This window comes from Trichechus manatus, unplaced genomic scaffold (genome assembly GCF_000243295.1).
Source record: "Trichechus manatus latirostris isolate Lorelei unplaced genomic scaffold, TriManLat1.0 scaffold00027, whole genome shotgun sequence".
NCBI lineage: Eukaryota > Metazoa > Chordata > Mammalia > Sirenia > Trichechidae > Trichechus > Trichechus manatus.
In genome coordinates, this window is record NW_004443963.1 from 1,719,110 (window position 1) to 1,726,972 (window position 7,863).

General features: G+C 39.2%; 1 protein-coding gene and 1 non-coding gene across 4 annotated transcripts in view; both read left to right on the top strand.

The window, feature by feature from the left end:
* The window catches only part of ANO4 (anoctamin 4), a 401,164-nt gene extending 400,212 nt beyond the window's left edge, over nt 1-952 (top strand). For 2 of the 3 annotated variants that reach the window (XM_012554834.1, XM_004373749.1), the window contains one exon: nt 195-952. The gene's annotated coding sequence lies outside the window, so the exon portion shown is untranslated. Of the gene's footprint in view, nt 1-187 lie in introns of all 3 variants that reach the window. The other variant, XM_023728951.1, reaches the window with a different exon arrangement.
* Nucleotides 953-6,448: 5,496 nt separating this feature from the next.
* LOC111820131 (U6 spliceosomal RNA) lies at nt 6,449-6,550 on the top strand. The gene has a single exon (XR_002823676.1). It is a non-coding gene; the product is annotated as a U6 spliceosomal RNA (small nuclear RNA).
* Nucleotides 6,551-7,863: the final 1,313 nt, after the last annotated feature.

Consider the following 7,863-nt stretch of genomic DNA (forward strand, 5'->3'; position numbering starts at 1 on the left):
TACCTTTCTGACTCAGTTTGTTCATCTGTGAAGCAGGCATAATAATGTTTATGCCATACCTGACTCAGTTTGGGGTCACAAATGCTTTAAATGCCTTTGATGCATGGTAAGTACCAACCATCACCCATCCTATTCTTAAGCCATTGTATGTACACAGGATCTTGATGCCTTCTTTTTCTTGTTCCAGGTTTTAGTTCATTTCCAAGCCAAGGACCTGAATTCTGTTTACTTCTCCAGGCTGTGCAAAAGCACATTCAAGTGAATGACTAAAAATGCAACCGCAGTGCATGTCACAGACTTCGGCAGCAGCGGGCGGGCCAGCAGCCGGGAGAGGACTGCCCGGAGAGTCGCGCTGCAGTCCAGCACACAATTGCTATCTATCCATAGACCATTCTTGACCAAGCAAGCATGCACATTATGGGCAGTTCCATACTCAAGTTTTTAAAACCAAGGGGACCTTATATACTGGGCCTGTTTTTCAGCCTGTTTGCTACCTTTTTTGCATTCTATCTCATGTGAATTTTACAGACACTGGGCTAAAAAGAGTGTTCGGACATCAGGACACACATTTCTAGAATGTCTTCATGCAGTCCTAATTCCATGTCACCAAATGACACAAACAAGACCCTGTTTACAACTTTTTCTTTCTTTTGTTTTTAATTTCAGATCTTTCTGAGGAGATTATTATATATGCTGTATCTATATGTGTATGGCCATAGATGTATTTTTGTGTGTACATATGTATAGTCATGTATTCCTACATATGTACAGACAAATACAGAGATATATAAGTACATAGAAATTCCTTACTTGTAAATAGCCAAAAGGTACTGACGTGAATGATGGATTTTCACATCTAAATAGTCATCAACATGAAGCCATGTTTAATGCTTGTATAATGTGATGCAATAAAATTTAAAATAAATTTATGCACCTGGAATATTTTCAGCTGGGTCTTCTGAAATTCTGTTGTATTTTCTTCGCAAAGAATACAAAGTATCATGGCAGAATGTGATCTTTCATGAAAGTTCTGTCACACCCCCAATGTTCCTTAGAAATCACTTGACCCTGCAAAATCTAAACTTTTCTTTCTAATCCATCTTTTCCATCTTGCTTCTGTGCTACCTTCTAAGGATGTGGCTTAGGCTGGGTTCTCTAGAGAAGCAAAACCAATGAAGCATGTACATAGATAGATAGATATAGAGAGAGATTTATAACAAGGAAATGGCTCACGTGAGTGTAGAAACTGGAAAGTCATAAGTTGGGTCAGGTGTCAGGCTGGAGGCTCCTTCCTAGTTTCATCTTTCTAACGCTGCCTCTGACCTGACATTCCTAAAACTGAAATACTAACGCTAAAACTGAAAAAAAAACCATTGAGTGGATTCCAACTCATAATGACCTTATAGGACAGAGTAGAACTGCCCCCATAGGGTTTCCGGGGAGCAGCTGGTGGATTTGAACTGCTGACTTTTTGGTTAGCAGCCAAGCTCTTAACCACTGCACCACCAGGGCTCCGCTAACACTACTAGGATCTACACAGTTAAGGAGATCCCTTTATGGGAAATGAAAGTGAAAGACCATTGACAGAATTCTCTTTTCAATCACTGGGCAAGACATCTGTGAAATATTTCACACTGGCCCTGGGGAGAGGAATTTCCAAAGAAAATCTCAAGAGGTAAAATTTAGAGAGAAGCTCCAAAGAGATTACTTGCCCTGCTGACTCAGCATTGTAAGTTTTGTTTGTACTGCCTAAAGCTCCACTCCTACAGTGATAACCCCCATTAATTCCTTGGATTTGACACATCCAGATCTGACACATCCAGATCTGCTCTTCTACTCCTTGGGGCAGGGTTAATGATGGAGCCAGGGAAAGGAATTCTGAGCTCCTCCTTGTGTTTGGATCATGCCTTGTGCATTCAGAACTAGAGACAGATGTGTCAAATTGTGCTGAGTTGGGCAAAGCACCAGTCAGTACAAATAAGTAAGCATTTATTAAGCACCACTTTCTACCTTCTCTGAGCATAAACTGAATCTAAGAAAATTCTATGGCTATAAATTTTTTTCCTTGCAGAGTTCAGTCTTTTCTACTCCAAGTGCCATTGGAAATCACAATTCCTGATATGTTTCTGTCATACAATGCCTTCCTTCCTTCTTTCTCTCCTTCTTTTTGCTTCTTTGCTTCCTTTAATCTTTCCTTTTTTTTTTTTTTCCTTACTACCACCACAGTGAAGGCACTTATTCACCTTCCTTGTTTTGGATACAAGGGACATATGATGAATATCTCAGGGTGTTTTTAGGTTTGTAGGGTGAGAAAAGCAAAGCAGGTTATAGAAGGGCATTTCTGAGGGTCTTTGTAAGAAATCAGATGTTTATTGGATGGATGCATGTTAGGGAAAAAATAAAATAATGTGGCCAGCAAGATATTAGCATATGTTTCTGATGAACTTTGTTTCCTAAATTGGTGGTAGAATTTTTTAATATAAGGCATAGTAAGTATTCCATAATTTGAGGATGTGATAATCTACCTAATTATAGGAGTCTTCATAAGACTAAAATATTAGAAACATGCTACTTGAACACTATATTCTTCATCAAAACCTTGGCCGTCTGGATCCCTCAGGAAAGTAGTGATTTTGGACATAAAGTTATCCAAGTATTTTAGCTGATTTTTAAATGGAACTCTTCCTATAAATGTACCATACATGTTCCAGGCTTCTTAAGCATAGGAAAATGAAACCCATTTATCTTTCCTTTGACGGTTCAATGTCATCTCTGTAATATGTTACTCAAATGTATAGTAGAGGTATATAAGAATATAGCAAGGACCCCCTTCCAGGCAGCAGATGCCCCTGGCTTTGACGTTCCAGAACCTTGAATGATTCTCGGGGAGATACTAGTAAAAGTCTCAACTCTGCGTCCTGGCTTTCAAGGCTGACCACCCTACTTGCACACTCTTCTTTCACCTCAGTAACAACCTCACACTAGCCAGGCCCATCTCACATCCTCTCCTCTGTCCAAAGCTTGGCTTTTATTTTTTTATCCATGTGCCACATTTTCTGGCATATTTCCTCTCTCCTTTGCCTATTCAGATTGTCTCAAACTTGGAGGATAGCTTTCAGCAAGTACATCTCCCAACAAGCATGTGCACTGGGCTCTGCCAGCTCCCCAGAAGTCTCCTATTGCACACTCTGTCCTACTCACTCAGACTCTTCCGTCTGTCTTACTTCTCAGCTAGTGCATGCAGATAGCTGTCTTATTTTGTCGGAGAGCTTGTAAGTGACAGAGGTCAAGAACCACACTTTCACTTTCCCCAATACCTAACAGTGTGACACCTTCAGTCAAGTTTTCAGTCCATCATAAAATGCATGAATCTAAAAGGTGAACACTCTTAATGCTAACTTTTGCTGAGAGCATGCAACTTAAACTCACTCTCCTGTAAATGTATTTCACCATGAAAGAACAAAGGGCAAGACCTCAATTTCATACAATCCTCAACTCTAGTGAAGGAGTTAAAGCAATCAGATCACATGTGTAAGTGCCAGCTATTGTTTTCCCAACAAGACCATTGAGTAATTCCCCATGATTGTGCATTGACAGCCAGGATTTAGACACCAATTTTATAATATCTTCAACAAAAAATTAAGAGAAGCTTGCTTAAGGAATGTTTCTGTTACATGAGTGGTTCTAAGTACTTGAAGTATTCAGTTTAGATCCCATTAATCTCCTGGTTGGGGAGGGGGAGATAAATACTAAAGCTGTTATCAGTGGGACTCTATGCACAGCCACACTTGGCTTGCACAGATGTCAACCCCTAAAGAAGTATTCTTTAACTTTCATTAATTCAGGCCTCACTAATGAGGAAGATGGAATCATCTGGGTGGGCTGAGTTCCAACATGCAAAGCAAATACTGTAAACAAAATAGAGAAAAGGTTCAAACCATTTTATATGAATAATTTTTATATATACTTTATTTGCTAATTATAAACCCAGCTAATTATCACTACCATTTAGTTCAGTAGTTCTCAAACTAGCATGTATCAGAATCACCTGAGCACTACAACCAACATTACTGATTCAGTAGATCTAGGTCTAGGATGGGCCCAAGAATTTCAATTTCTGACAAGTATCCAGGTGGTGTTAATACTATTGGTCAGGAACCACACTTTGGGAAACCACTGACCTGTCAGAGAAGACCTCAACTAGAAGGTGGTATCTCGGTAAAGACCTAGAGGAGGTGAGGTAGTGACCATGTGGATATATGGGTATTATAAGCAGAGGGAACAGCCAGTGCAATGGTCTTTTGAGGTGGGAATATACTTTGATGGATTCAAGGAATACTGAGGCTAGTGTGGCTAGAATGGAGCCATAGAAAGATCAGAAAGGTAGTGGGGAAGAAGGGTGTGCAGATCATATACATTCTTTAAGCAGGCAGATCCCAGTGAGAAAGCGAAGTGGAAAAGATTTAGATATGCATATCCACTTCCTCTCTCAAACTTATGAATCATATAAGTCACTTATTTTTATGTAGGGGGAAATGAATAAAGGGGCAGAGAGAGGCCAGGAATGTTACTTTAATGGATGAGCCCTCCACATGGAGGGAAACATGGAATGAAGACTATCTCCAAATAGATAGTTGTGTGTATTTGCACATGTAAACTCATCAAATGATTAGAACTGGAGCTAAATAGAGTAAGGAAACTGATTACATAAGCTGGGTTCTAACAGTTGAGCAGGTGTTTTTCAGGCAAAGATTTCAGAAGTGGACAAAGGGTGGGAGATCTGCGGGGTGGGGGTTAGCACATAAAATAACGAGAAAACAAGAAAGAAGGTGGTATATTTAACATACTGTGGGATGCTCAAGGTGACAAATCTATGTAACGTGAAGTAGGTGCCAATAAATACTTATGGGAAGGCCATCAAGCTAAGGGGCATGGGGTGTATTCTGTAGGCAATGAAGGCATAGAGATTTTGAGCAGGGGAATGAACAGTCAGGTTTTGTCTTTAGGGAGACAATTGTGAACTAGAACAGTGGTTTTCAAAGTGTGGTTCCCAGGCAGCAGCAATATCACCAGGGAATTTATTAGAAATGTGTATTAGCTGTGGCGAAGTAGTTAAGAGCTTGGCTACTAACTATAGTAGTTCAAATCAGGGCTTCAAACTGGTTCCTTCCAGTTCAAACTCCTGCTGAGAACTTGCATTTGCACCCTAGATATACTGAATCAGAACCTACATTTTAACAACCTCCTCAGGTAATTCTTATGTATAATTAATTTTGAGATCCACTGTGCTGCTACGGCTGCTAACCAAAAGGTCAGCAGTTGGAATCCACCAGCCACTCCTTGGAAACCCTATGGGGCAGTTCTATTCTGTCCTGTAGGGTTGCTATGAGTCAGAACCAACTCGAGGACAACGGGCTTGGTTCTACTAGTGGTTCTCAGAATTGGTCCCTAACCAGCAGCATTAGCATCACCCAGGAACTTGTTAGAAATGCAAATTCTCAGCAGGAGTTCGAATGAGAACAAACCAGTTCGAAGCCCTGGTTCAAATTCACCCAGAGTCACCTTGGACGATCTGCTTCCCAAACATCACAGCCATTGAAAAACCTCTGGAGCACATGCAGTCACCATAAATCAGAATCAGCTCCAGAGCACTGATTGTTGGTTTTACCACAAAGTTATTATATCAGAAACTCTAGGGGTGGGGTCCATCTATTTGTGCTTTAACCAGCCCTTCCAGGTGATTCTGATACATACTAAAGTCTGAGACTCACTTGACTAGAGTGACAACCCCAGTGACAGATCAAATAATAATCTAGAGGAGAATAAAGCTTGAATTTAGAAAGTTGAAGACAGTAGGCATGGGGAAGAAATGCCAAAATCTAGATGCGCGTGCATGGAAGTAGATGTGGAAATTTGGGAGTAAAATCTACCAATTGATATCCCATACCTTTTAGTGATTTAGTCTAAACAAGGAAGGTTAAGATGTAAAATAGACCTTTTTAGACAAAGCAATGAATAAAAATAAATGAATACAAAAAGCAGATGAGTAACAAAGTTGGGAATTTCAAAATATTAAAAAAATTTTTGATGAGTTTAAAATTATAGAGACCTGATCTGATCTTCACCATGAAATGTTATGTAGAATTTCTCTACATATAGAATATGCTTTCTGCTCCACCAAGAATCCAATGGGTAGGAAATAAGGTAAGTAGGTACTTTAGATTAGATCCCACTGGACCAACAGACAGAACAGTGAAGCAGCTTTCCAGATTGGAAACTTGGAAACTGCTTCTTTTATTATTATAATTCTCCAAATAGGATGATTTGAGCCTAAATTAGGTCATCTTTGGAATCAAATTTACCTAGCTTAGTTGTCCCACTTAATTTTATACCCTGTAATGAAAATATAACTTCGAGATCCAACATGTAAATTTAAAACTTCTAACTGGTGCTCGCTTCAGCAGCGCATATACTATAATTGGAACGATTAGATAGATGGTTGCCCCTGTGCAAGGATGACACGCAAATTCGTAAAGTGTTCCATTATTTTTCAGTGTCAATATGGTGGTTGTGATATTGTACTATAGTTTTGCAAAATATTGTCATTGGGGGAAATTGGGTAAAAGGGTACACAGGATCTCTCTGTATTATTTTGTATAACTAAATGTGAATCTACAAAAAGGATGGGAAACCTGAAAAAAAAAAAACTTCTGATTTTTTTCATGAGAAATGTGAAAAAAAATGTTCAGATTATGACCTATTTTTCTTTTTGAAGTCCTTCCAATTTTATCAACAATTATTTGGAACAACTTTTAAAAGATTAAATTTCCTCATTTAAAAGTTCTAATTTGGACAGAAAAGTTGGTAGTTTTGTTTTTGCCTTACTTTGTACCTTCTAATTTCAAAATGCAGTGTTAATCAGTTAAATATAAAATATCCTACCTCTACAACAAAAAGATAAATAATCCTATTAAAAAATGGGCAAAGGAAATGAACAGACACTTCACCAAAGAAGACATTCAAGCAGCCAACAGACACATGAGGAAATGCTCACTATCACTAGCCTTTAGACAAATGCAAATTAAAACCACAATGAGATAACCATCTCACCCTGGCATTACTGGCACAAATCAAAAACACTGGAAATAACAAATGTTGGAGAGGCTGCAGGGAGATCCGAACTCTGATGCACTGCTGGTGGGAATGCAAAATGATACAACCATTTTGGAAAATGACATGGTGCTTCCTTAGAAATAGAAATACCATAAGATCCAGCAATCCCATTCCTAGGAATATATCCTAGAGAAATAAGAGCCATCACACGAATAGACACATGAACAACCATGTTCTTTGCAGCATTGTTCACAATAGCAAAAAGATGGAAACAACCTAGATACCCATCAACAGATGAATGGATAAACAGATTAGGGTACATACACACAATGGAGTATTATGCAACGAGAAAGAACAATGATGAATCTGTGAACCATCTCATAACATGGATGAACCTGGAGAACATTATGCTGAGTGAAATAAGTCAATCACAAAAGGACAAATATTGTATGAGACCTCTACTGTAAAAACTTCATGAAAAAGTTTACACACAAAAAGTAACAATCTTTGCTGGTTATGAGGGATGGGAAGGGGTCGGGGGAGACTAGTCAATAGGTAAGTGGTAACTTTGGTGAAAGGTAAGACAGTACACAGTACTGGGGAAGCCAGCACAACTTGTACAAGGAAAGGTCATGGAAGCTCCATAGACACATCCAAACCCCCTGAGGGACTGAATTGCTGGGCAGAGGGCTGTGGAGACCATGGTCTCAGGGAACATCTAGCTCAATTGGCATAACACAGTTTATAAAG